The sequence below is a fragment of the Anastrepha obliqua genome, unplaced genomic scaffold (assembly GCF_027943255.1).
Source record: "Anastrepha obliqua isolate idAnaObli1 unplaced genomic scaffold, idAnaObli1_1.0 ptg000080l, whole genome shotgun sequence".
Taxonomy (NCBI): domain Eukaryota; kingdom Metazoa; phylum Arthropoda; class Insecta; order Diptera; family Tephritidae; genus Anastrepha; species Anastrepha obliqua.
Genome location: NW_026562213.1, coordinates 12,501 through 20,000, shown reverse-complemented (window position 1 = coordinate 20,000; position 7,500 = coordinate 12,501). Strand labels below are relative to the sequence as shown.

At 41.9% G+C, this 7,500-nt stretch overlaps 1 non-coding gene and 2 pseudogenes across 1 annotated transcript in view; all 3 read left to right on the top strand.

Annotated features, from left to right (window-relative positions):
- LOC129251843 (small subunit ribosomal RNA) overlaps positions 1 to 20 on the top strand; it is a 1,991-nt gene extending 1,971 nt beyond the window's left edge. Inside the window, exon 1 of the ribosomal RNA XR_008583137.1 lies at positions 1 to 20. This exon is cut by the window's left edge and continues 1,971 nt beyond it. This is a non-coding gene — a ribosomal RNA (small subunit ribosomal RNA).
- Positions 21 to 613: 593 nt separating this feature from the next.
- Positions 614 to 794, top strand: LOC129251850 (5.8S ribosomal RNA; annotated as a pseudogene).
- A 442-nt stretch (positions 795 to 1,236) lies between these two features.
- Positions 1,237 to 4,019, top strand: LOC129251849 (large subunit ribosomal RNA; annotated as a pseudogene).
- The last annotated feature ends 3,481 nt before the right edge of the window (positions 4,020 to 7,500 follow it).

Here is a 7,500-nt window from a genome sequence, read left to right as displayed (position 1 = left end):
AACCTGCGGAAGGATCATTATTGTGTTCCATATCCGTAAGAAAAACAAACAAACAAACAAACAAACAGACAAGCAAACAAACGAACAAAAAGAAAAAAAAAAAAAAAAAAAAAAAAGAAAAAAAAAAAAAAATTTATATAATTATTTTGAATCCATAATTCTTTTTATTCTTTTTCATTCAATTTGTGATCCATCAATTATATCATATTAAATATAATATATGATGGTACATTTTGTAATGTTTTTTCTTATTTTTTTCTTTTAAAAACCTTTAAACATGAAAATAAAAAGTTGTACTTATTATTCATTTGATTGAATGATAAGTTAATTTGTTCACAATAACAAAAGTGGTATATATTTATTATATTATTATATATACATAAAATGATTAAAAAAATACAAAATAATTGAATCATAATAAATACCACCACTGTATTATTGTTGAACTAAGACATTCGCAACTTAATAAAAATGTTTAGAGTTAAATATATTTGATATATATTATTGAAAGAAAATCAATTTATATATTATTAATATTATTTAATTTTACTCTTTCAATTAATATATGCAAAAAAAAATTGACATTTGTTATAAATAAAAATAAATAAAAAAATACTCTAAGCGGTGGATCACTTGGCTCATGGGTCGATGAAGAACGCAGCAAACTGTGCGTCATCGTGTGAACTGCAGGACACATGAACATCGACATTTTGAACGCATATCGCAGTCCATGCTGTTATGTACATTAAATTCAATTTTAAAGTACTGCTTGGACTACATATGGTTGAGGGTTGTAAGACTATGCTAAATAAGTTGCTTATTCTTTTATAAAAATAATTGAATTTAAGCAAATGTGTATATTATTGGATTTTAAATAATTCATAATATTAATAGCAAAAAAAATAAAGATATATAATGAATTTTATTTATTATATATTCTTTAAAAAAAAAATCCTCTCAAATAAAATGAAATGATGAAAATATTGAATCTAAGTATTCTTTACAAAAAATTTTCATATTATTTATATATATATATAAAATAATAATTTATATATGTAATTAAAAGGAGGAATGTCTAGCATAAAAATTAAATTTTTTATTCTAGGATTGCCTCATTTTACATTATTATTATTTTTATATATTTACAATATATAAAAGGAGAAAAGAAAAATAGAGATGAAAAGATGATATAATTTTTTTATTAAATTGTGAGAAGATAAAAAAAGAATATTAAAACAACCTCAACTCATATGGGATTACCCCCTGAATTTAAGCATATTAATGAGGGGAGGAAAAGAAACTAACAAGGATTTTCTTAGTAGCGGCGAGCGAAAAGAAAATAGTTCAGCACTAAGTCACTTTGTCTATATGTCAAATGTGAGATGCAGTGTATGGAATATCTTAATATCTAGTATGAGAAATTAACGATTTAAGTCCTTCTTAAATGAGGCCATTTACCCATAGAGGGTGCCAGGCCCGTATAACGTTAATGATTACTAGAAAGATATTTCCAAAGAGTCGTGTTGCTTGATAGTGCAGCACTAAGTGGGTGGTAAACTCCATCTAAAACTAAATATAACCATGAGACCGATAGTAAACAAGTACCGTGAGGGAAAGTTGAAAAGAACTCTGAATAGAGAGTTAAATAGTACGTGAAACTGCTTAGAGGTTAAGCCCGATGAACCTGAATATCCATTATGAAAAATTCATCATTAAATAATTAAAAAAATAATGTGCATTTTTTTCATATAAGGACATTGTAATCTATTAACATAATAAAGTATTTATCAAAAGATCATTGGTGATATTAAGTTTATTTAAATTAATTTGCTTTTTAAGCATATTAACATAAAATAAATACTAATGATTTGATAAAGTGTTGATAGATTTTATTATATATAATGCTAAAATTCATTTTTTGAATTTTACAAAAAATTTAATATCTATGATATTAATATTTATTTGTATGCATTTATATGATTAACAATGCGAAAGATTCAGGATACCTTCGGGACCCGTCTTGAAACACGGACCAAGGAGTCTAACATATGTGCAAGTCATTGAGTTATATTAAACTTAATGGCATAATTAACTTAACTTAAATATAATGGGATTAATTTTTAGTCTATTTTTTAATAAATAGTCAATTAATTCAATCCCGGGGCGTTCCATATAGTTATGTATAATGATAATTTATTATTATTTATACCTCTAACTGGAGCGTACCTTGAGCATATATGCTGTGACCCGAAAGATGGTGAACTATACTTGATCAGGTTGAAGTCAGGGGAAACCCTGATGGAAGACCGAAACAGTTCTGACGTGCAAATCGATTGTCAGAATTGAGTATAGGGGCGAAAGACCAATCGAACCATCTAGTAGCTGGTTCCCTCCGAAGTTTCCCTCAGGATAGCTGGTGCATTTAAAAATTATATAAAATAATCTTATCTGGTAAAGCGAATGATTAGAGGCCTTAGGGTCGAAACGATTTTAACCTATTCTCAAACTTTAAATGGGTAAGAACCTCACCTTTCTTGATATGAAGGTTGAGGTTATGATATAATGTGCCCAGTGGGCCACTTTTGGTAAGCAGAACTGGCGCTGTGGGATGAACCAAACGTAATGTTACGGTGCCTAAATTAACAACTCATGCAGATACCATGAAAGGCGTTGGTTGCTTAAAACAGCAGGACGGTGGACATGGAAGTCGTAATCCGCTAAGGAGTGTGTAACAACTCACCTGCCGAAGCAACTAGCCCTTAAAATGGATGGCGCTTAAGTTGTATACCTATACATTACCGCTAAAGTAGATGATTTATAAAACAATTTCGATTGATTTATAAATTTTGAAACTTTAGTGAGTAGGAGGGTACAATAGTGTGCTTAGAAGTGTTTGGCGTAAGCCTGCATGGAGCCGCTATTGGTACAGATCTTGGTGGTAGTAGCAAATAATCGAATGAGACCTTGGAGGACTGAAGTGGAGAAGGGTTTCGTGTGAACAGTGGTTGATCACGAGTTAGTCGGTCCTAAGTTCAAGGCGAAAGCCGAAAATTTTCAAGTTTTTAATAAAAAAAAAATATTAATAAAAATATATTTAAAAATAATTAAAATACTTGAATTATTTTGAACGAAAGGGAATACGGTTCCAATTCCGTAACCTGTTGAGTATCCGTTTGTTATTAAAAATGGGCCTTGTGCTCATCCTGGCAACAGGAACGACCATAAAGAAGCCGTCGAGAGATATCGGAAGAGTTTTCTTTTCTGTTTTATAGTCGTACTACCATGGAAGTCTTTCGAAGAGAGATATGGTAGATGGACTAGAAGAGCATGACATTTACTGTTGTGTCGATATTTTCTCCTCGGACCTTGAAAATTTATGGTGGGGTCACGCAAACTTCTCAACAGGCCGTACCAATATCCGCAGCTGGTCTCCAAGGTGAAGAGTCTCTAGTCGATAGAATAATGTAGGTAAGGGAAGTCGGCAAATTAGATCCGTAACTTCGGGATAAGGATTGGCTCTGAAGATTGAGATAGTCGGGCTTGATTGGGAAGCAATACCATGGTTTATGTACTCGTTCTGGGTAAATAGAGAATTACGATTCTTGTTCCCCGGATAGTAGTTACGTAGCCAATTGTGGAACTTTCTTGCTAAAATTTTTAAGGAATTATATCATTCGATATATATTCCTTTTAAATTATAACGATTATCAATTAACAATCAATTCAGAACTGGCACGGACTTGGGGAATCCGACTGTCTAATTAAAACAAAGCATTGTGATGGCCCTAACGGGTGTTGACACAATGTGATTTCTGCCCAGTGCTCTGAATGTCAAAGTGAAGAAATTCAAGTAAGCGCGGGTAAACGGCGGGAGTAACTATGACTCTCTTAAGGTAGCCAAATGCCTCGTCATCTAATTAGTGACGCGCATGAATGGATTAACGAGATTCCTACTGTCCCTATCTACTCATTCTCAGTCTGACTGTTGAATAGTGCGGACGTGTCGTGTGCTAAGCGGTGATTTGCGATTTTTGTGATTTCCTTTTGCGGTTACATTCGTGTGTGATAACCGGTGTATTACAGTTGTGCGAGTGACGCTAATATTGTTGTGGCTGTACCATAGCGGTACAGTGTTTACAATTAATTGTGATTGAAAGTGCCGTTGTGCGAGTGACGCTACTTTGTAGTAGCTGTACAGTGTTTACGAGTGATTAAGTGCCGTACGGTAGTTTTGTTGGACACTCCAGTGAGTGCCAATATACTCCGTGCTATAGACACAGAGTGCGTGTTTGTGAGTGCTGCTAGATACAGCGTTGGAAATTTTCCATTAAGTTGTTTACAACTTTTGCGGGCGTGCCGTTGTTTTTCGGCGTGGTGTGTTGTGCGTAGCTGTACCATAGCGGTGCATTGTTTACGAGCAATTGCTCAGGTGACTACGGTTTGTGCTGGTGACGCCACTGTTCGCGTGGCTGTACTTTGTGTACAAGTGTACCTTGTTGGTATATTGTGGGACGCTCAAGTGAGTGCCGCTATACCAAGGTGTTTACAATTTTTGTGTGCCGCTAATTTCTGGCGTGGTTTTTTGGCGCGTGCCGTTACATTCGGTGTGGGTGTACAGTGCGGGCGTACACTAGGTCTGTCGTGCCGCTATATTGCCATATTTGGCAACAGTAAAAAGGGCGTCCCCTTTTGTGCGTGGGTTAAGTACTGCGCCAAGGTTGAATACTTTGTGCAGGTGCCGCGAACAGAGCGTGCTGTTTTTTGCCTGCGGTCGAGCTCGGCGTTAGCTCCACTTTGGTCGACCCGTCCTTGTTCGGGGAACAGTGTTCCGTCCGGCAAGGCATTGGTGGTGGCCTTTGCCAGACCTTTGGTTGGCGCTGTGGGCTACGCCCTCGCGCTTTGCTTTGGCTCGCCGATAGGTGCAGCCGCTGTGTGCGTACCTGTGCGGGGTTCATTCCTGCCGTGCAGTAGTTGCCGTCGCCCAAAAGGGACCCAGTTTTTGTTGTTGCTCGGGAGGCCTTTATACGGCGAACTCGGCAACCTTAGTGGTGGAGAGTTGGGCAATGCCCAAATCAGAAGGGTTGAGGAAGAGGGCGAACACCCCTCTTCCAAGCGGTTCGGCGGTGCCATCGTCGGCAATGGACGAGACGACGTCCGGAGAGGAGGAGGTGATTTTGCGGTCGCCTCCCCGTACCAAGAAGAAGACCGCTGGAGGTGCAGCGGTTCCGGTGGAGAAGGTATCTCTAAAGGTACCTGAAAAGGTGAGTGGAAGCGAGGGTGGTTCCGAAAGTGGAAAGACTGGGGGTGGGCGTAAGGGGCGGAAGACGGGGGAGAAATTAGGCCCAGCAGGGAAGCGTTTGGAGGAAATCCGCGGGGAATTGGGTGCTTCCCTGGAAGGTTTGGGAGCGTTCGGTGGGGGTGCCGGACAGAAGAAGGTTGGGGGTGAGTTTTTGGGACGCTTTAAGTCCATTGTGACGGCCTTTAGTGGAGCCGTCATAGACATGGATGGCGTCCCGAAGAGCACAGCGAAGGATCTCCTTGGATACTCCTTGGAGTTTGAGGAGCTGTTTGTTGAGATGGTGGCGGAGATCGCCCATCTTCGTGGGCGGTTGGAAGCCACCATGATAACAAGGGAGGAAGCACCTCGGAGGACGGCTGGAGCTGCGCTGGCTGGTGCAGCGATGATGCCGGCACCTCAGGCGCCTGCGCCTGTGTTGCCTGCATTGCCGGTGCCCAAGCCAGTTGAGACCTGGTCGGTAGTAGTGAGGGGTAAAACCGCCACTACATCCAAGGAGGTTATAAAGAAAGTGGTTAAGGAGGTAGGGCCTTCCATGGGGGTAAGGGTGCACGAGGTGCGCCCGCTGAAGGATGGAGGTGCGATTATTCGCACCCCATCCGTTGCTGAGAGGGATAACTTGGCGAAAAATGCCAAGTTTTCCGAGGTAGGGCTCGATGTGAGCATACATCGGAAGCTGGGGCCTAGGGTTGTGGTCCAGGGGGTCCACACGGAGATCTCCCCTGAAGATTTCATGGGAGAGTTGTTCCGGTTGAACCTCAAGGAGTTCAGCCCTGGGTGCCGTGAGAAGGACGTGAGAATGGTCAGCCGTCCTTGGAAGGTCAGCCCTGATGGGGTGACGAACGTGGTCCTTGAGGGTACGGACATGTTAATGTCCGCCCTCGTGGAAGCGGGTCGTTGCTACATAAAGTGGTTTTCCTTCCGGGTACGGCTGGACCAACTGACGCCCGGCTGCTTCCGATGCATGGGCTTTGATCACAGGGTGGCAGAGTGCAGAGCCAAGAAGGATGTCTGCCGTAGGTGCGGGCAGGAAGGGCACAGGAGTGCAGGTTGTGGCAATGCCCCGCATTGTCGCAACTGTGCATTTAAGGGCAAGCCAGCCGGACATCTAATGATGTCCACTGTCTGCCCGGTGTACTGTGCCATTGTTGCCCGTGCGAACGCTAGACATTGATGGTTGAACTATATCAACTGAACTGTCAGGGGTCCTATGCCGTGATGTGTGAATTGGGGGCGTGTATGTCGGAGGGGGGCTGCGGCATTGCTTTGCTCCAGGAACCATACTCCACCAATGGGGTGGTGAGAGGTCTTCCTGGGGGCTTCAGGGTCTTTACGGACCTTGGAGTCAAGGCCGCAGTAGCTGTGTGTGAGCCAAGCTACTCTTGTGTAGTAGTTGACTCATCACAGTGGGGAGTATGTGTGTGTGTCGAGGGGGAATTCGGCAGAATGAATGTCGTCAGCTTGTACTGCAAGTCTGACGAGCCTCTAGAGCCCTACTTAAGATACATTGATGCGGTGCTACTACATGAGAGTAGCATTCCTGCCATCGTGTGTCTTGATGCGAATGCTACATCTCCGATGTGGTTCAGCAAGGTATCCAGGCATACTGCTGGATATCGGAGCCACAATCGAGGTGAGGTTATGAGCGAGTGGATTGTGGCGAATAACCTCCTTGTAGCAAACGAACCAAGCGTATGGTATACGTTTGAGGGGCCTAGAGGTGTGAGTGACATTGACGTGACGCTCATGAATGACGCAGCAGCGGGTAGGTTCGAGTGTAAATGGAGTGTTAGGGGGGGTTGGGGAATTAGTGACCATAATTTAATACAAATTATGGTTACTCCCCGTACCCCGCAGTTAGAAGGGGGGAGTCCATTGAGGCGATGGCGTACCTCGTGTGCTGACTGGAACCGATATGGACACACTGTTAGGGAAGCGGTATTGGATATACCGCTTAGTGAGTTTGAGGAGTTGGGGGTTGACGAGCAAATTGCTCGTCTATCGGAATGTGTCTGGGGAGTGAATGACTCAGTGTTTAGGAAAGCTAGGGCTGTGAGAATGAAAGGTGTGAAATGGTGGACGAGTGAGTTAAATTCAAAGAGGAGGTCTGTCCGACGCTTGAGGCGTTTGTTTCAACGCGGCAGGCGGACCAATTCGGAGAATCTGTCTCAGCTCAAGTATCAATTTAGCGTAGGGATGAAAGA